This window comes from Prionailurus viverrinus, chromosome B4 (genome assembly GCF_022837055.1).
Source record: "Prionailurus viverrinus isolate Anna chromosome B4, UM_Priviv_1.0, whole genome shotgun sequence".
NCBI lineage: Eukaryota > Metazoa > Chordata > Mammalia > Carnivora > Felidae > Prionailurus > Prionailurus viverrinus.
Window position 1 is genome coordinate 75450025 of NC_062567.1, and position 20563 is coordinate 75470587.

General features: G+C 52.6%; 1 protein-coding gene and 1 non-coding gene across 3 annotated transcripts in view; both read right to left on the minus strand.

Moving 5' to 3' along the window:
- The window catches only part of FIGNL2 (fidgetin like 2), a 50068-nt gene extending 44685 nt beyond the window's left edge, over window positions 1–5383 (minus strand). For both annotated transcript variants that reach the window (XR_007153975.1, XM_047866858.1), the window contains exon 1: window positions 5170–5383. The gene's annotated coding sequence lies outside the window, so the exon portion shown is untranslated. The remainder of the gene's footprint in view (window positions 1–5169) is intronic.
- Window positions 5384–8604: 3221 nt separating this feature from the next.
- On the minus strand, window positions 8605–8677 carry TRNAR-CCU (transfer RNA arginine (anticodon CCU)). Its single transcript has one exon. It is a non-coding gene; the product is annotated as a tRNA-Arg (tRNA).
- Window positions 8678–20563: the final 11886 nt, after the last annotated feature.

The following is a 20563-nucleotide window of genomic DNA, read 5'->3' on the forward strand; positions in this document are numbered from 1 at the left end:
GGAGGTGGTTCTCCAGAGTCCCTGGGTTCTGAGTTACTAAGCAGCTCACCAGAGGCAGGCATGTACTTCAGAGACAAAAGGGCACACTATTTAAAATCAGGGCCTCTGTCACCTATGAACTCACTAGTGTCCTTATCCCCATTTTACAGATGAGAATTTGAGACCCAAACAGAGTGACTCATCTAGGGCAATTATCCATAATTAGTGTCGGGGTCATTGCAGCCCAGGGCTTGGCTCCTAGGGTGGGGGCCATGACTGGTCTTTTTTTGTTGTTGTTGTTGTTAATGTTTATTTATTTTTGAGAGACAGATAAGGAGGCAGAGTAGAAGTACGGGAGGGGCAGAGAGAGAGGGAGGCACAGAATCTGAAACAGACTCCAGGCTCTGAGCCGTCAGCACAGAGCCCTATGTGGGGCTTGAACTCATGAACCACGAGATCATGACCTGAGCCGAAGTCAGACGCTTAACCGACTGAGCCACCCAGGTGCCCCCATGATTAGTCATTTTAAATTTTTTTTTTTCAACGTTTATTTATTTTTGGGACAGAGAGAGACAGAGCATGAACGGGGGAGGGGCAGAGAGAGAGGGAGACACAGAATCGGAAACAGGCTCCAGGCTCTGAGCCATCAGCCCAGAGCCCGACGCGGGGCTCGAACTCACAGACCGCGAGATCGTGACCTGGCTGAAGTCGGACGCTTAACCGACTGCGCCACCCAGGAGCCCCTGATTAGTCATTTTAAACGGGGCCAGGTTGGGGTGCCTGGCTGGCTCAGTCAGTAGAGCATGCGACTGTTGAGCTTGAGTTCGTGAATTCCAGCCCCACGATGGGCATAGAGCTTACTTTAAAAAAATTTTTTTTTTTTAAAAATGAATAAAATAAAATGGGGTCAGTGTCACAGCCCTGTGGAGACTGGCCCGTGACCAGAGGCGAGTTCTCCCATTCCCTGAGAACACCCCACCCCACCTCCAGTCCCCAAGATGAATTGCAAAGGCCGACCCTGCCAACACCTCAGCTCAAAAGGAAAAGAAAGCAAGGCACCCTGGTGGCTCCCATGCAGTCCTCTCTCTTTGGCTGGGTAATCGACAGCAATGACAGCCCTGAGCCCTGTCACCTGCATTCCTGAGCAGCCCTCACAGCACACAGTCATTCAAGACTGGAACTCGGCCTGCTCCCGCCTGTTGCCTCATTTAATCCTCATGATTACACTCAGGAGAGCAGCATTTCACAGGTGAGATATGGAGTGTTCAATACTTGCTACTTAAGTGTTCATTACGACTCGAGACACTTACGAAAATGCTCAGAAAAGAGTTAGACTTTCTTGCCAATCGACCATGTTCCTGGGGACGAGTAGACTCCAAAACAGAAAAAAACAAAACAAAAAACCCCTGAACGTCCTCTCTCCAGGCAACACACTCAGAGACGACACGACCAGCCCTTACCCCAACACAGGCAGCGTGAACCCTTCCCAGTTGAAGGCTGGCCCAGCACCTCAATCGCCACCCTGGTCCCTTGGCCCAGGAATAAGGCCATGAAGACAGCGCTGAGTGTGGAGGTCAGGAGTCCTGGGCTACCAGCCTACCTTGGCCCTCTGCATATCAGAGGGGGACCGGACTAGAGGGAGGTCTTCATGCAGGGTCCCCGTGGGCTTCAGAGGGCCCATGAACCCTTGGAGGCAGAATGCAAAGGCTAGGGTCAACTGAAAGTGCATTTTGGGGGAACAGCTTTCATCAATCCCTCTGAGGGGCCCGTAAATCAGAAGAATTGTTGGGCGATCTTGAAGACCCCCTTCCATCCCTAGTGCTCTTGGGCTATATGCATTTCAGCAGAAACCCACTCCCCCTCCTTCAAGGCTGTCTCCGCTGCAGCTCTGGGAAACTCTCAGGTTTCCTGCTTCTTTGCGGCAGAAGCCTTGGGACCCAAGGCTATGCAAGGTCTCTCCTGTTTTGATCCCCCTCACTAGCCTACCAGCTCCCAGAAGGGAGCAGGGCCAGCCAAGGGCCCCATGGCCGGCCCAGTGTGGCTGGCCCCAACCCACAGCTTCTGTCCACTGGAAGGCGGGGGCTGTCAGTGCTGCGGACCACAGGTGCACCTGGAACTTAGGTCCACCTCTCCCTGCTGCAGTCCTGGAAATTTACTGAGCCACACTTTCTACGGGGAGCCTGGTTTTCATTAAATCAGGGAAAGGAGTCATTAACTGCCAGCCAAGTCAAGAAGAAGCGAAGTTCTGCTAGAAGGCATGGGGAGGGTGAGGGAGACCAGCCTGTCCCCTGCCCTCCCTGGCTGACCGATGGTGGGGGGAGGGGGAGGCAGGGAGGCTGGGCTCCTAAGGGCCCAACAACTGCAGCAGCAGGAGCTGGGGGTGGAGAGTGGGGGCAGTCGTGGCCCAGATAATAAGCAATTGTTAATGTGATCCATATGGATCCTGACTGGCCTCTCTGTTTAACAGGATGATAATGGCAGGGAAAGAATGCTGGTCTGTGGGGAAAGGAAGGGGCAAAGTCCTCCCCAACTTGGGGGGTGGGGGAGGGTCAGCAATGAGGAGGAGGAGGAGAGGAGGAGGAGGAGGAGGAGGAGGAGACCCACCCAGGGGTCTCCACCCACCCAGGAGTGCAAAGCTATTTGCCAGAGTGGCCAGATTCCATGCTTTGCAGGCTGCCCTCACCAAATCCGTTGTATTCGGCCGACAGATATTCACAGAGCAACCACAAGGTGCCAGGCTCTGTGCCAGGCCCGGCGTGGGCAGGGTGCAGGGAAGTGTGGGCTCCATCCCTATCCTCCAGGAGGCAAAGCCTAGTGTGGACTCAGCCACAAAAGCTGAAGGGAGGCACAGGTGCAGGGCTTGGAGAACATGGCAGGAGGAGCAAGTGACAAGAGCTAGGGGCTCTGGGGAGGCTACAGGGAGGAAGTATGGCATCTGAGCTGGGCCTTGAAGAATGAGGAGGTTGTGGAGAGACAGGGACAATGGGGAAGGCATTTGGCTGAGGGAACAGCAAGAGCAAAGGCAGAGAAGCGTGAAATTGCGTGGAGAGTCTGAGATCTCAGCAATAAAGCTGCAGCCCAGGCAGGGGAGGGGAAGGGACCCTTGCTCCATAAAAAGCTGTGGCCATGGATGACCAGGAGGAAGGCAGGAAAGGGCCCTTGGAACAACACACACTGGTCCGGTCCCTCTCCCCTACCTGGCTCCATGCTGTGTGCTGGAATTATCCACCCATGGGATCCTCAGCCCAACCTACTCTTAGACCACAGCCAGAAAATCCCAAAGGGCCTCAGAGGCCAAACTCCATCCTGTGCTTCTCAGCCCCCACTTCTCCTGGGAAGATGGAGGTCCCCCCCCCCCGCCCCCCTCGGAGGAATTAGGTTATCTGGGACTCACCAGGGGCAACTCCACCGCCCTACAGAGCTAAATTCCCTTTGGCCCAAGAGGACTTTCCCCCAGAAGGTATTACAGCCAGGGCGAGGGGCGCTCCTCACTGGGGTTGCTGCTGCGGACACCAATAGATTGAAGTGGAAATAAATGAAATGGTGTTAAATATGGGAAAGGGGGATTTACGAGGCCTGTCACCGCGTCCAGCGCAGCCAGCCGGCAAGCCCCGCCCCTTTCTCGCCCACCCCAGGAAGTCGCGCCCCGCCCCCTGCCCGCTGCCCAGCGGCCGCGGGGTCCGCGCTCCGCGGCCGGGTCCCGGCAACGCCGCAGCACCCAGCCGCCCAGCGCGTGGGTCCTCCGGGGCCAAAGCTCAGCGGAGAATGACGGTTGCTCCCGGCCAGGAGGTCTGGGGAGGGGAACCTCAGCGCGGCGGTATCCAGGAGGGTGCACAGGGCATTCAGGCTGGATTCCGGAGGTTCTGGGGCTCCCTGTGCAGGTCAGGGGGCTTTGGACCCCGACACCATCTCTCCCACTCTAAAGACTCCACAGGGAAGGCTCTGGGCCCCGAGAACCGAGAAGCGCCCCCCTACAGAAGTCCAGAGTGGGCTGGGAACCAGAGCCCGGCTCCCCGCTGCCTGGCCCAGGGCAAGAGCCCGCTCAGCCGCGGCAGCCCGTGCGGACCACAACACAAACATTCTTCCGTCCTCTATTCTCCTCCAAATTAGGTATCCATGGAGACAGGGCCAGGCAGCCTGACAGCCCCACGGCCTAATCCTGATTTAGTGACCGTCCCTTTAACAGCCCACCCACCCGTCCACCCACCCCTGCGCTCCAGGCCGCCGCTGGGCGCAGGCTCCAGGCCGCTCGCTCGCTCCCCGCGCAGACCCTTCCCAGGCCTCCTCCGCCCTTGGAGCCGCTCCGGGACCGCGGGCGCTGGGGAAGGGGGGGCCCACATTTGCTAAGCACCTACTGTGTGCCCATCTTTCTGCGGAGGTCCCTCGACAGAGTGGGCTCCCAGCAAGGGAAGCTCTGTGCAGACCGAGAGGGCTCCTGGAGTGGGCAAGTTTAAGGGGCGCTCTCTAGAGAGCCGAGAGCTCAGAGGGTCCCCCTTGTAGCCAGTAGCCCACGGGTGAAGGTAAGTGCAGCTTTTTGCAACGCCCTGACTCTGAGATGGGGCTATGCTCTCCCCGGCCAGAAGAAAAGAAAGGAAGGGGGTGGGCGTTAGGGGCGCAGGGCCCTAAGTGGCCTCGGTCTCCTGTCACTGCCCCGTCACGATGCTGGGGAATCTCCGGGCCAGGAACCCAGCCCCCACCCCCTCCCACACACACAGGGGCCGCTGGACAAAGACCTGACGGAGTGGGAGGGGCCTGCGGGCCGGCCCTCGGGCTCCGGACACAGTATCCTTCGGGGACCCGAACCCGCAGATCCTGACTCCCCACCCCCCAATCCCGCAGGCTCCCCCCAGAGCCGGACGCTCGCTATTGCTGCAGCCTGCGCACCAAAGGGGGCGGCGAAGAGGGTGCCCGTCGGCGGCGGAGACGAGAGCCCCCTTGTCGGCCCTCCCCCTCCCCCCGGGAAGTGACCCTCGGCTCCCACGCACCCGCCCGGGTCTCTGGCTGGCCTTGCCCTTCGACCCTCGCCTAGTTGAACCCCGCGCCCCGCAGCCCCCGCCCTCTCTGGCCCTCACACTGCCCCGCGCCCGCGGACAAAGCTCCGGACACCCCGACCGAACGGTCACCACCCCCTGACCCCGGCCCGCCCGCGCGCTCCCGTGTCTGCCCCCGCCCGGGCCCGCGGCCCCGTACCTCGGCATCCCGGCCGGGTCCTAGGTGAGTGTGCGCGGCCTGGGGGGGCGTCCGGCCCCGGGGCCGGGGCGCGGGCCGGGGGCGACAGGCCGGGGCTGGGGGGCAGCGGCGCTCACCATCCTGGAGCCGCTACTGCTGCGGCTGCTGCGGCCGCCGCGGCCGGGAGCGGGACTGGGCAGTGGGGGTGGCCGGACAAGGGGCCGCCCCGGCTCCCCCCGCAGGCAGGACCCCCACCCCCACCCCCCGCCTCCCCTCGCCCGCCCCCAGAGCCCTCCCTCGCAGGCCTTTGCTCCCCTCCCCTTTCCCTGCTCCTCCCTCCCCTAATGCCCCTCCCTTCCCCCCAACTCCCGCCCCTTCTCTGGCCCTCTCCACCCCGGGCTCCTTCCCCGCCCTCCCCCACCTCGCCCCCGCCCCGCCCCCACCTCCCCTGGGCTCGCCCGGCCCCTCCTCTCAACCCTCCCGGCTTGGCCCCGCCCCCTCCCTCCCCTAGCTCTAAAATAAATTAGCCACAGAGGGGGAGAAAAGAGCAAATGACCCTTGGTGTGGATAGTGTCCTTGCGCCACTCTCCGGCGCGCCCCGGCCTCTCCCGGGCCGTCGAGCGGGAAGTTGGGGTGGGGGTGGAGGCCGGGCGGGCCGGTGAGGGTGGCGGAGCGGTCCCCCGAGGGGGGAGGCCGGGATTGAGTGGGGGCCACCGAGCGTGTCCGCCGGGTGTGAGAGGCTTCCTGGGTCGAAGGGCAAAGGGGAAGGCAGCTAAAGGGGAAGGCAGCCAGCCCGGCCCGCCCCGTCAGCTTGCCTCCCTAGACCCCCTCGCCCAGTACAGCCTTAAGCCCCTTGGCCAAAGCCTTGTTGACTCATGCTCTCATCCTCCCGCCCCCAGGTGAACTGAGCTCCTACTGCTTAGGAGACCGCCCCAGCCCAGGATGCAGAGGGTGGGACACACACAGCCGCGCAAGTCTGCCTCTCCGAGTGGCGGCGGTGGTTAAGCCCTAGACCTAGACAGCGGAGGGGAGGGTGTGAGTTCTAAAAGGCTGGGCTCACTGGAGGGCTTCCCCAAGGAGGCGGCGTTCACGCTGGGCCAAGCAGGCTGAATGGTGGAAGGCGAAGAGGGAGGATGGATTCCAGACCTGTGGTCCGCTGAGAGGTAGCCTAAGGCGTTCAGGGCTGGGTGACGCTGGAGACACCTGAGAAGAGTCTCCAAGGCACATCCCTGTCCCCGTGGAGCTCCTGGTCCAAGGGTAGCCAGGATTCTACCGGCCCAGGCTCAGGGCTTTAGTGCTGGTCCAGGTGGAAAAGGGAGGCTGCAGTGAAAGCGCCCAAGGAGGTTGTCTGAGATGGAGCTGGGCTTAGATTGGAGGGTCAGGATACATTTCCTGGGGGAGATACTGAGTACCCAGTGTCCCGCATGTGGAGCCAAGACTAGCACCCAAGCAGGTTCTGGAACTCACCAAGATGAGGAACTTCTCCACCCCCAGAATCCTCTCCTGCTCTCCACTTCACACCCCCAGGACCACAGCCTGGCACGAAGGACAGATGTGTCAAGGCTCACTATGCTGGGGCAGCCCTGGCTTCAGAATCAGAAAAGCAGGATAAAGGGAGCCACAGCCACCACCCTAGGGGGGGCTCAACTCCCTGCTGAAGGGACAATCCCAGGGTAACAGAGGTGGAAGAAACTCGTTGGGTGTTTCTTTACTGATGGAGCATCTGAAGCCTGGAGAAGTGACATTCTTGGGGTGGAGAAGTGACATTCTTGGGGTCACACAGCAAAACTGGATCTAGAATCCACTGTAGAATTTCCACCCCACCTGTCCTGTTCCCCAAGGGTCAGAGGCAAGAGTTAAGAGAGAAGCCAATGTCCACAGGAGCTGAGCGGTCTCAACCAGCAGGACTAGTGCCGGGAGGCCAAGCCTGGCATTGCCAGGGCACTGTGGCTGGGTGTCACTGGGGGCCATTCTCCACCAGGCTTCAGGGTGGGGGCAGATGACAGGAGTAAGGCCAGAGGAAAGAACTGATAATGCGCTCCCCTGGAGCAAGTGTTCAGTTCTCCCTCTTCCCCCAGAACCCTCCAGTGCTAGTAGGAAGGACAAGGTTAGACCTAGGGAAGTCCTTCCCAGTAAGATTGTAGGACTGGCCAGCATGCTGAGAAGGCCTTCACTGGCCTCCAGGAGGGAGTGCTCCGCATCTTGGAGGTGCTGAGTTATCTCCGATGAGCAAACTAGCATGGGTCACATTAAGGGGGTTAGTTAGCAGTTGGGGGTGCGGCTGGCCTCTTCACCCCTCTGCCCCCCATCCTGCACCAGTGCTCAGGCAATGAAGTGTGGCTCCCCCTCCCAAGCTCATTAAAGTCCTGTTAATATATCATCCAGCCTCCTGGTCTGACAAATACTCAATCCTAGCAAATGGCCCTTCATCATGTCTCTGCCTCTGCTCTCCTGGGCAGGGTGCTGGGGGTCTAATCTCTGAGGACTCCCTGCTCACCCCTCTCCTGACTGTCCCTAGTCAAGGGATCGGTGCCCTTGAGAGCCCCCTGCTGCGGACAGGAGTCAGGCTGGTCTTGTGATCAGCTCAGGGGTAGGTCAAGTGCGCAGCAGTGGATTGGATAATAATAGTGGTGATGATGGCAGTAATGCTTGTCTTCTGCAGAGGGCCCTCCATTCTTTCCTAGTCCTTTTGCTCGTATCACATTCAAAGTGGAGAATCCCACCCCCCCAACCCCACTCCCAGGGAAGGCAGGTGCTATGTTTGGGTGTGTGTATACGGAGCATGTGTATATGCATAGGGCGTGTGCGAGTGTGTGATCATCGGGGTCCAGACTTGTAACAAGGCCTTTCTGAAAACATGAAGGAAACTAACCCAGCTGACCCGGGAGAACCAGCGTTGAGAGTTTCAAAGAGAGAGAGGAGAGTTAGAGGGAAGATGTGGAAAGCCAAGAGGGAGGGAGGGAGGAGCAGGTGGGGTGGGGAGGAAGGAAAGAAAAGGGCCCCGGGCAAGGATGGGGGTGGGGGGGAGGAAGGGAGAAAGAAATGGAAGAGAGGAAGAGGAAAGGGCGGAGAGAGCTCTCTTTGTGGTCCTCTGCATGGGCCACTCAGGAATCATTAAGAAGCTGGAAAGGAAGGAAGTGCGTCCTGGGGCTGGTCCTGGGGCTGGGGGATTGGGGTGCGCCCAGAAACACCACACCCAGCTCATTTAGTGCTGCCTGCTAGCCAGGGCTGGGGCTGCTCCCCACCCCCTTTGTGGGGCCCCCGATCTTCTCTTTCTAGCCCCTTGGCTTTTAAGATTCATCTCTCAGTGCCTCCTCAATGCTGCTCCAGCCCCTCACTCTCTGTGCGCTTATACCAGATTTACCTTCCCAGTGAGTCCGGGCCAATCCCCACCACAGCCACAGCCAGGGGTGCTTTTTTTTTTTTTTTTTTTTTTTTTCTTTTCAGTAATCTCTACACCCAAGGTGGGACTTGAACTCACAACCCTGAGATCAGGAGTCACACGCTTTACCGACTCAGCCAGCCGGGCACCCCTGGCCAGGGGCTCTTAAAGAGCCTCCATAAGAACCAGAAAAACTGTCCTTCTGGGCAGACACAGCTCTGTGCCCGACCACACAAGACTTAGGAGGAGGAGCTGGGGCTGGCCATCGGTCTCCTCCTTTCCCTTAGGGGCCCAACTCTTGGGGATCCTGGTGGCCACTTCTAAACCCTCATCACATATCTGGCTCTACCATTTGTTCTGTGAACAGAAGCACCACCACCACCACCACCCCCCCGCCCTGCAGCATAGACCTTGAGCCAGCACCCCAAGCTGAACCATCATCTCCCCATTTACCTTTATAATACAGCCTTGCAGAACCTTTCACTAAGAATCCACACCAATTTAATACCCGAGTCTCTCTCACTGGAGTTATCTTTTCCCCTATTATGCCTGGGGAGATCCTATTCATCCTTCAAAACCCAACTCAGATATTTCTTCTTCTGTAAAGCCTTCCCTAGCTATCCCCCACCCCCAGGAGAGCTGGTAGCCCCTACCCCAAAGCTCCCCCAATCTTTTTTCCTAGGTTCCAGGAGTTGAGCCAATACCCTAATTCCTAGAGGAGCCCTTCCCTCCTTCTTCAAAGGCAGAAGACTAATCCAGGCCTGACTGGCTCAATCTTTCACGTGCCATCTCCTCTGGACTCCCACTGGGTTTCTCCTTTCCCTAAAGCTTACAAACCCAGGGCAGAATGGGGAAGTGGAAATCCAAGTGGCTCAGAGGTCTCCCCACCCCCACTCTGCCTGCCCTCACTGGGGCTGGGCCTGACAGGAGACTCCCAGCACATCTGGTTGTACTTAAATCACCCAGCGCCCAACTAACTGCCCAGGCATGTCCCCTGCTCTTCTCCCCTCTGTCCTGGCCTCCTCCCCTTCCTAAACCTCCTGGTTCTCTCCTCCAGGATGCCTTCCTTGATTGGCCCATCCCTTGAACTCTCCATCTCTATGGTTCTGGGGTCCGGGATCCAGGAGGGTGTGTGCTCAGTGTGGCTCAGTGTGTGGAATCCCCATCCTTTCCAAGCACTGGTCCTCAATACAAACCTTTCCCCGAGGCAGGGAGGAAAGCTGACCAAGGGCCCAAGGGCCCCTCCTCTGCCACCGTCAGTCAGCCTCCAGGGTGGCTGCCTCCAGTTTCTCTTGTGTGTGTCACAAGGAGTGGGAGCGTTTCTGCCTTTTTTAAAGTTTTGGTTCAGATCCAGACAGAGAGCTGTTCCCACGACAACCCTTGCTGTCAGCCATTTTCCAAAAGGCTTTGCTAATATGAAAGAACCAAAGGGAAACAAAGGCAGACAATACAAGTATCCAAAGACACGGGCTACGTATTACACTATCTGTTAACTAACTTGGATTTAAATTAAAAAAAAAAAAAAAAAAAAGACACGGCGGCAAAGAACAGGCTCCTGGATGACCTTCTTCAGCCGGGTTGGATGTTCATTCATTCATTCGAGAGCGGGTACCCATGCCTGAGGACCCTAAGTTCTGGGAAGAGAGACCTTGAACAAAACCCCTGTGCTACCAAGACAGAGTCACAGTCAGTGGAGGAGAAGGACAGTGGACGAATAGAGGCAAGATGCCGGGATGGACACGAGGGGGGCGCGGTGGGGTAAGGTGGCGGAAGACCAGAGACTTTGGTTCCAAACGCGGCTCCCCACTTTCCCGCCCCTAGGGGGGGCCACTTCACCTTCCGGAGCCTGTCTCCTCGCCTGTAAAAGCTGGATGACGCGACCTGGGAGGGTTGTGGTGGGATTCAAATAAGATAATGTGTGTGGGAGGCACTTTGTGCGGTGCTCGGTGAGCGGTTGCCATTGTCATTAGGCTCAAACGTTGCCTGTCTGGCGCTCCGGCTCTCGTTCTGATGCTTCCACAGCTGTCTCTGCCCCCTCCTCGGAGGGCAGGAGCCATGTTGGAGAAACTTCTCTGGTGGGGGACCCCCAGTCCAGAGCAGCAGGCAGCGGTGGTCCGCACACACACACGCATCCACGCTTCTGTTACACAACTGAAACACCTTTTCACAAAAATTAGAACATACGGAGAAAAGCACAAAACAAAAAAATTTTTTTTAAATCAAATAGGGGGGGCCTGGGTGGCTCAGTGGGTTAAACCTAAGCGGCTGACTTTGGTTCAGGTCATGATCTCAAAGTTTGTGAGTTCAATCCTTGCATCGAGCTCTGTACTGTCATCCTGGAGCCTGCTTCGCTTCGGATCCTGTCCTGGCTCTCTGCCCCTCCCCCACTCGCGCTGTCTCTCAAAAATAAATAAATAAATAAATAAACTTTTTTTTTTCTTTTTTTTCTTTCTTTTTTTTTTTTTTTTTAAAGCATATACCCTTAATCCCACAACCCAGAGATAACCACTGGTTAGACTCTGGAGCAGTTCAGATATTATTCTAGATACCGATATATGTATATATAGACAGGTCTCTACACTATTTTGTAATCTGCTTTCCTCAATAGACAAATATTTTGAATATCTGTTCCTATCTATAAATAAATTTATTACACGTAATTTTTTAACTTTTGTTTTTAAATTTTTTTAATGTTGATTGATTTATTTTGAGAGAGAGAGAGAGATTGAGAGAGAGAGAATCCCAAGCAGGCTCAATGCTGTCAGCACAGAGTGCGGCCATCCCACAACCATGACCTGAGCCAAAATCAAGACTTAGATGTTCAACCCAGTGAGCCAGCCAGGTGCCCCTTAAAGATTTTATTTTAAGTAATCTCTCCACCCAGTGTGGGGCTTTAATTTACAACCCCAAGATCATGAGTCATATGTTGCACGTGACAGGCAGGTGCCCCTATACCACATAATTTTTAATGACAGCTTAATATTCCATCCTGTGGACATACAAGAATTAACAAGTTTCTTTTGTTGTGGGATTTTGTTGTTGCTATTTTCAACAAACAAAAGCTTGATGAACAGACTTATAACATCCACCTTTGTGCATGTCTGGTTAGGATAAATTTCTAGTAATGGGAAGCTAGGAATGCTTACTAAAAAAATTTTTTTTTAATGTTCATTTATTTTTGAAAGAGAAAGAGACAGAGACAGAGCACGAGCAGGGGAGGACCAGTGAGAGAGACACACACACACAGAATCCAAAGCAGGCTCCAGGCTCCGAGCTGTCAGCATAGAGCCCGACGCGGGGCTCGAACCCATGAACCGTGAGATCGTGACCTGAGCCCAAGTCGGGCACTTAACCGACTGAGCCACCCAGGCGCCCCAGGAATGTGTATTTTTAACTTTGAGGAGCCACTAGTCCAGACCTCTGGGTGATGCTCTCATACCTCCTCCCGGCAGTCCTCCCAGACTGGCCTTTCAGTGCTTCCCACAAGGCCCATGCCTTTCCTACTCGCTTCATCCCTTAGTGACCTGGCCTGGAAGCCCTGTAAGATGCTCAGAAAGCCTGGCTAGTGACAGCCGGCCTGGGAGGGGCCCTGGGTGGAGAGCACAAAGCAGGCTTGTCTGGTGCCCGGAAAGGGGCCCCGCCCCTGGGGGCTGCTGGACGAACATTCCTTCCCCCGAAAATGGCTGCTTCGGGAATCCCGAGAATGAAGAAGGCTGGTGGTTTTCCGAGCGCTCCCCACCCGCCCCCAGCAAGTTGTACCCGTTCCCAAAATGGAACGAAGGGGCACTTTGTACTGGGGGCAGGGTGGGGACGGCAGTACTTCTGTGCCTACAGCCCCGCCCCCTCCTTTTACCAGCTCAGATCCACAAGCCTAATCAGGCCTGCCCCGCCACCCCCTCCCGGTGGATCTCGGGCAGGTCCTGCTCTCTGGAAAGCCCCTGTTTTCTCAACTGTAAAATCAGGGGCTTGGGCTTCCCTGGTTGCCAAATTCCCCACAGATCTAAAATGCCTTCGCACATTGGCTAAGACGAGCACTGGCTTTGGAGCCAGATGGCCTGAGTTCAAATTCTGGCCTGTCCTTTACCCCGTGAGCTGAACCGGGTACAGCTTTCCAGTCTGTAAAGAGGGTTGATGATTGACACCCACTCCCTCCTGGTGCTCTCTTGAGGAAGGATGAAACGATGCTGGTGAGACAAGTGGAATCATGATTCAGGCTTAATGCTGACGCCGACTGGATCCCCAACCCAGTCTAGATCTCATGTCCGGTCTAGATTTGGGCCCCTGGACATTTGCCCAACAATTGGCCACACCTGTGGGAGATGAGGGGCAACTGATGTCCCAGGGAAGTATTCCTCTTCCACAGGCCCATTTCCCCGTATAGGAGCCCTAAAGCTGTAAAACTCTAAAGGCTTTGGGGGAAAATGAAATTTAAAATACAGGAAAACTCCTGTCAGATCATATTTCTTCATTTTTGTCTGGGAAATGCAGGAGGCTTTCCAGTGCAGCCAGCCATTGCTAAGGCGCCATGGGTGACATTGGTTCCAGGCTTTTAATAACGCACTGGAGGTTTAGGAGTGACACGCTTCAGCAGTGAGCAACATGGGTTTCCGTACGTATTTTTCTTTATGTTTATTTATTTATTTTTGAGAGAGAGACAGAGTGTGAGCAGGGGAGAGGCAGAGAGAGAGAGAGAGAGAGAGAGAGAGTCAGAAAATCCAAGCAGGCTCCGTGCTGTCAGCTCAGAGCCCGATGCAGGGCTCGAACCCACGAACTGTGAGATCATGCCCTGAGTCAGAATCAAGAGTCAGATGGTTAATCGACTGAGCCACCCAGGTGCCTCTCCTGTACGTATTTTTGAGCAGTTTGCCACAAACCCTGACTCAACCTCCTCCTGCTGTCCCTCATATCCTTGTTTTCTCCTTCTTACCACCTCAACCCTAGTCCTATACTCTGGCGAATTCAAATCCCTGCTGCAAGTACCAGAAAACTCCCCTCATGGCGGTTTATGCAATAGGAAAATGTGTGATCACATTTCATCCAGTTTCGATGCCACTGATGTTAAGAAGCACCATTACCGAGGGCACCTGGGTGGCTCAGTCCATTAAGCAACCAACTCTTGATGTCAGCTCAGGTCATGATCTCACGGTTTGTGAGATAGAGTCCTGCATTGGGCTCTGCACTGACAGCATGGAGCCTGCTTGGGATTCTCCCTCTCTCTCTCTGCCCCTACCCCGCTTGTGTTCTCTCCTGCCCCCCCCCCCCTCAAAATACATAAACAAACAAAAAAAAGCACTGTTACTTTATAAAAATACCATTAGAAAGAAAAAACACTGCCAATTAAACTGACACAAGGATTTCTTATCACTTTGAGCTTTTATTTTAGATTTAGAAAACCCTTTTAGATTTACATATATAATATATATATTAATGCTTATTTAGTTTTGAAAGAGATAGCTCCAGCAGGGTAGAGGCAGAGAGAGGGGCAGAGAGAGGGGGACAGAGGATCTGAAGCAGGCTCTGTGCTGACAGCCGAGAGCCCAATGCGGGGCTCAAACTGTGAGATCACGACCTGAGCTAAAGTCAGGTGCTTAACTGAGCCACCCAGGCGCCCCAGAAACATATATTTTTTATTTTTTAATTTTTTTTTAATTTTTTTTTAATTTTTTTTTCAACGTTTTATTTATTTTTGGGACAGAGAGAGACAGAGCATGAACGGGCAAGGGGCAGAGAGAGAGGGAGACACAGAATCGGAAACAGGCTCCAGGCTCTGAGCCATCAGCCCAGAGCCTGACGCGGGGCTCGAACTCACAGACCTGCGAGATCGTGACCTGGCTGAAGTCGGACGCTTAACCGACTGCGCCACCCAGGCGCCCCATAAATTTTTTTTTTTTAATGTTTATTTATTTTTGAGACAGAGACAGAGCATGAACGGGGGAGGGTCAGAGAGAGAGGGAGACACAGAATCGGAAACAGGCTCCAGGCTCCGAGCCATCAGCCCAGAGCCTGACGCGGGGCTCGAACTCACGGACCGCAAGATCGTGACCTGGCTGATGTCAGACACTCAACCGACTGCGCCACCCAGGCGCCCCTATTTTTTAACATAAATTACTCTCGCACCTACAGAACAAGGAAAACACAGGTGAAATAGATTGGCTAAGGTTTTCTTTAAACTTTATCACATCCCAAGCCTGTTTCCTGGAATCACTTTTCATCTTGGAGCTATTGGTGTCTGTGTTTTTACACATATACACTCATCATCTGGGCCATCACAAGTTTTGGTGACACAGCATTTCTTTAAAACTGCTCCACTGGATTAATTATCTCTCGCTGTGTAAAAAATTACCCCAAATCTTAGCAGCTAAAAGCAGCATACATTTATCCCCCCCCCCTTTTTTTTAAAGTAGGCTCCACACGGGGCTTGGACTCATGCCCTGAGATCAAGACCTGAGCTGCGATCAAGAGTCCGATGCTTAACCGACTGAGCCACCCACGCGGCCCACAAACATTTATTACTGTATAGTTTCTATGGGTCAGGAATCCGGGAGTGGTTTAGCCGGGAGGTTCTGGCTCAGGGTCTCTCCTGAGCTAGCACTCAAGCTATTGGCAGGGGACTGCCGTCCTGTGGGGCTGGAGAATCCACTTCCAAGCTCACTGACACAGCAGATCTCAGTTCCTACCTGAGTGTTATCTGGATACCGCAGTTCCTCACCACATAGGCCTCAGTAGGCTGCCTGACTGTCTTCATGACATGGCAGCTGGCCTCACTGACAAGTGATCCAAGAGAGAGCACAATTAAGCATTCAATACAGAAGCCACAGCCTTTTTATAAGCTGATATCAGAAGAGACATGGCGTGATTTCTGTCCTATACTCGTAGTCGTAAAGACCAGCCCAGAACGCTGTGGGAAGAAACGACACAAGAGTTTGAGTAGCAGGAGGTGAGGATCATTGGGGGCCATTTTGCAGATTGACTACCACATCCAGTACCTCCCTCCAGGATTTCCTTCCAAGCCACTGACATCCGTTCTAGAAGTGTTTATGGCTGGCAGATGATCTTGTCAGATACCCAATAAAACTTTCTAGGTATCGTTCAGGACTCAAAAAGTCCTTGAATGGCTTGTGGACTAAAACATCACAGGATTGGCGCGCCTGGGGGGCTCAGTCAGTTAAGCATCGGACTTTGATTCAGGTCATGATCTCACAGTTGGTGAGTTCAAGCCCCACGTCGGGTTCTATGCTGACAGCTCAGAGCCTGGAGCCTGCTTTGGATTCTGTGTCTCCCTCTCGCTCTATGCCCCTCCCCCCGGTCTCAAAAATAAATAAACATTAAAAGAATAATAAAACACTAATAAAACATCATAGGATTGTCATTGTCCTGTCAGGACATCAGGGAAGTCACCAAAATTTTCACATGCCCAGGAAGGACAGCTGAGCACAACTGCTGTCTGGCTGACAGCAGATTAAAATGCTATTGATCGAAAGATGCCTAATTATTTCAGAAATGTTAAAAACGTGACCAAATGTGCATTTTAGAATTGATCAAATGTGATATTTTACATAATAAGGAGAAACTGTAGCTCCAGAGCTGATTAATTCAGACTCAACACCTTCTTCAGGGACCCAGGTTCCTTCCATCTTCACATCTAACACCTTTAGCATAAAGGCTGTGTCTCTGGATGGTTCCCCTCAAATCACAAAATGGCAGATACGGTGGCAATCATCCCGTGTGGACCTAACGATTCCTCTCGGGTGTATCCTTTTTTTTTTTTTTTTTTTTAAATTTTTTTTTTTCAACGTTTATTTATTTTTGGGACAGAGAGAGACAGAGCATGAACGGGGGAGGGGCAGAGAGAGAGGGAGACACAGAATCGGAAACAGGCTCCAGGCTCTGAGCCATCAGCCCAGAGCCTGACACGGGGCTCGAACTCCCGGACCGCGAGATCGTGACCTGGCTGAAGTCAGACGCTTAACCGACTGCGCCACCCAGGCACCCCGTCGGGTGTATCCTTTTAAGAGCAAAGAGACCTTTCTCAGAGACATTCAGAAGATTTCCCCCTTGTCTCATTGACCTGAAATTGTTACTGCCTATGTGAGTCAGGATTAGGTTTAGTTGCATATGTTAGCAAAACTCAAGAGTAGTTTAAATAATATTGAAGTTTATTCTTTCTCATAAAAGAAGTCTGAAGATACGCAATGCTGTTGTGCTGGCTCCATAGTTTCAGTGTCACCAGGAATTCAGGTGCCACCCATCTCCTGGGATTTCATTCTCAGATTTGCCTCATGTTCCCAAATGGCTGCTGGAGTTCCAGCCATCAGATCCATATTGTAGACCAGAAGGGGCAAAAGCAGAAGAACAAAAGGTTGTTCCTCAACAGAGTCAGCTCCTTTAGGCAACCTTCTCAGATATCCCACAGAACATTTCTACTTACATCTTATTGGTCAGAAGTTGGTCACATGGCCACATCTAGCTGCAAGAAAAGCTAAAAACGTTTTTTAGCTGGGCACTGTGTCACTTAAATAAGATTTGACTCTTTATTACTAAGGAAGAAGAGAGGAGAATGGATGGTAGGTGGCCACAATCAGAGTCTCCCACTGTCTTCATGCTTAAACTAACCCCTGGTCAGGGGCACAGGATTACTGGGATTGACGTAGATTGATGTAGTATTTATTTGCGGGGTGGGCATGGGGTTATGTTCCTTGAGAGGTGCATCCCTGAACAAAATCTGAATTCTGTTAATAAGGAGGAAGCAGATGAAGCAATCACTATTAGTTATTTACCAACAACCATTGCCCTCCTTGACTGTGAACAGAACCTTGATTTTGCTCAGGGACTAGACTGCCATGTTCTTCAGGGGAGGCTGAGCCCCTCTCCAGCTCCAGGGGGTGAATCTTGATTAGTCTTAGACACCTGTGTGAATTGCATTCCCTCTGCCCGTGTTTGGCTTAAGGATGGACATGTAATATGATTTTGGTCTACAACACATGAGGGGATTTTTGTGAGGAGACTTCTGGAAAGGTTTTTCAGAGGCTGAAGGAGAAAAACAGTTTTTCTTTGCCTCTGAATGTTATTGTCTGCATGTGATGTCCAGAACTGCAGCAGCCATCTTGTGGCTTTAAGAGAAGTCAGGGTACAAGGACATAAACAACATGATAAGGGGCAGAGAAAAGAGAAAGCAATGTAGCAGAATGCTCACAGAATGGAATCCTGCCTAGCAACAGAAATCAACTACTGATACAGACCACAAAACAGGTGAATTTCAAAAACATTGCCTGAAGCAAAAAAGACAGACACAAGAGTATATACAGTATGATTCCATTCACAGGAAGGCCTAGAATGGGCAAAACTGATCTCCTGAAGTAGAAATCGAATCAGTGGTTACCTGTGGCAGGGGATGAGGGGGGGATTGACCACATACAGACACTAGAGAACTTTCTGGAATGATGCCAGAGTTCTATATCTTTTTTCTTTTTCTTTTCTTTTCTTTTTTTCTAAAGCTTTACATATAAGTAATCTCTACACCCAACGTGGGGCTCGAACTCATGACCCCAGGATCATGAGTCCCATGCTCTTTCGACTGAGCCAGTCAGGTGGCCCCTCAGTGTTTTATATCTTGATTGGAATGGTGGCTACCAGCTGTTCATTCATCAACACTCACCAGACTGTACTTTTAAAATGTGTGCATTCTGCCACATGTAAATTATATTTCAATCAAATTGGTGAGAGACAGAAAGAAAGGAAGAAGAAACAAACAAATCAGAAGGAAGGAAGGAACCTAGGTCTTTGATAACATTGTTGAGTCACTGAATTAATCAACAGCCTCACCTTGGGACTTCTTGTTTGGTAACATAATAAACAATTGTCCTTACTGTTTAGGGTATTTTAAAGTTGGGTCTTCTGTAACTTGAAGCCTAATCCCTCTGGTTAAAAGAAGGGAAAGGCACTCAGAGGTCAGGGCCTAGACCCAGCGCCAGGAAACTGTGGGCTCCGAGGAACAGCTGAAAAGAGCAGGAGACTTTGAAGCTCTGTTTCATCCGATGGGGTCTGCTCCTTGCCCCACCACCATAGAGAGCCCAGTACAGCTGGGGGTTTCTTCCTACCCTTCCCTGACCTTCCCCACCCCCATCTGGAAAATGGGGACCCTAGCAATCAAAGGACCGACTCTCAAGCTTCTGGTGAAGATTAATTAAGAGAACACTCAGGAAAGCTCTCAGCACAGTGCTAGGCATCTAGTAAGGGCTCCATAAGGCTCCTGTCCTGCCTCACCTGGCCTGAACCAAGCAGAGGTCAGCAGAGAGGAGGGAACAGAATTCAGAAACCTTTAGGAAACAGATCTCAAGACTATAATTTATTGATGACACCAGGACTCAGGCTTGGGTGACAATATAGACAGGATTGTTTCTCAAGCTTTTGGCAGAGATTATGAGCAGAATCTGTTCTGAGCACCAGGAAGATGCTGGTAAAGGGACATAAGAAACATGGGAGGAGGGGTACATTTGGAGAGTGAAACCAAGAGTGTAAGTTGAGCAGCATGGAATAGTGGACCAGAACAAGGGGTCTGCCACCAACTAGTATGTGATTTGGGGCAAGTTACTGCCTCTCTCCAAGCCCCTCAGTGTCCTCACCTGTGAAATGGGAATTCTGAGAATACTTTCTCCATTAGGTTGCTATAAAAATTAGATGAAAACAGTCAAGGAATATATATATATATGTGTGTGTGTGTGTGTATTATATATATTATATAACTTTTAATATATATTATATATAATAATATATATTATTATATATATAACTATATATATTATAATATATATATATAACTTTATATTTCAGTTAGTTAACATACAGTGCAATATTGGTTTCAGGAGTAGAATTCATTTGGGGCAGGCACTTGGGTGGCTCAGTCAGCTAAATATTGGACTTTGGCTCAGGTCATGATCTCGCTGTTCGGTTCATGAGCTCGAGCCCCACATCAGGCTTTGGGCTAACATTGTGGAGCCTACTTTGGATCCCCTTTCTCCCTCTCTCTCTGCTCCTCCCCCTCCCCTGCTTGCCTGCTCCCTCTCTCTCTCAAAAATAAACATTTTTTTTAAAAAAGGCGTAGAATTCAGCGATTCATCACGTACATACAACACCCAGTGCTCAACACCCAAGTGCCTTCCTTAGTGCCCATCTAGCCCATCCCCTACCCACCTCCCTCCATCAACCCTCAGTTTGTTCTCTATTGTGAAGAGTCTCTTGTGGTTTGAAACAATATATTTCGAGTGCTTAGCATTGTGCTGGTACATAGTAGGTGCTTATTAAATTGTCCACAATAGGGCTCCTGGGTGGCTCAGTCTATTAAGCGTCAGACATCACCCCAGGTCATGATCTCGTGGCCTGCGAGTTCAAGCCCCGCATTGGGCTCTGTGCTGACAGCTCAGAGCCTGGAGCTGCTGGATTCTGTCTCCCTCTCTCTCTGCCCCTCCCCCACTCACGCGCTGTCTCTCAAAAATGAATAAGTGTTAAAAAAATTTTTTTAAATAGTCATAATAATTTTCATCATCCTTTCAAGTCTTGCCTCCACTGCCTAGGCAGGCAACGTGCTGAGTTGCTGCTACGGTCCTGTATGGAGAGTTTTGAGCATACACTTCATCTTCTACTGCCTCAAACAGGGTGTTCCCTGAAGAGGATTTCCTCCCCTTTTCTTTGACCCTGTCCCTCCCTTCCTTCCAGTGTCTACTCTGACCTCCCTCTTCCAGGAAGCCTTCCTTGACTAATGCCTCCCCTTTCCCTGCCAACCTCTCCACTAGCCTCCCTGTAGGGGCTGGCCTCCCAGCCCAGAGCTCTAGCCACTCCCTTTCATTGCCCAACCCTCAATAAAGACCACTCCATTTCAGATAAGGCCTGGACCCATGGGGATGCTTGTCCAGTAAGGGAAGGATGCCCGCTCTCCACATCTCTAGTGGATGAGGGCTCTGAAAGCGGTGGGGGCTGGTGAGGAGGAGGCCACCTGCCAGAGTGGCAGCAGACAGGCCAGCTAAATCCTTGACCTAC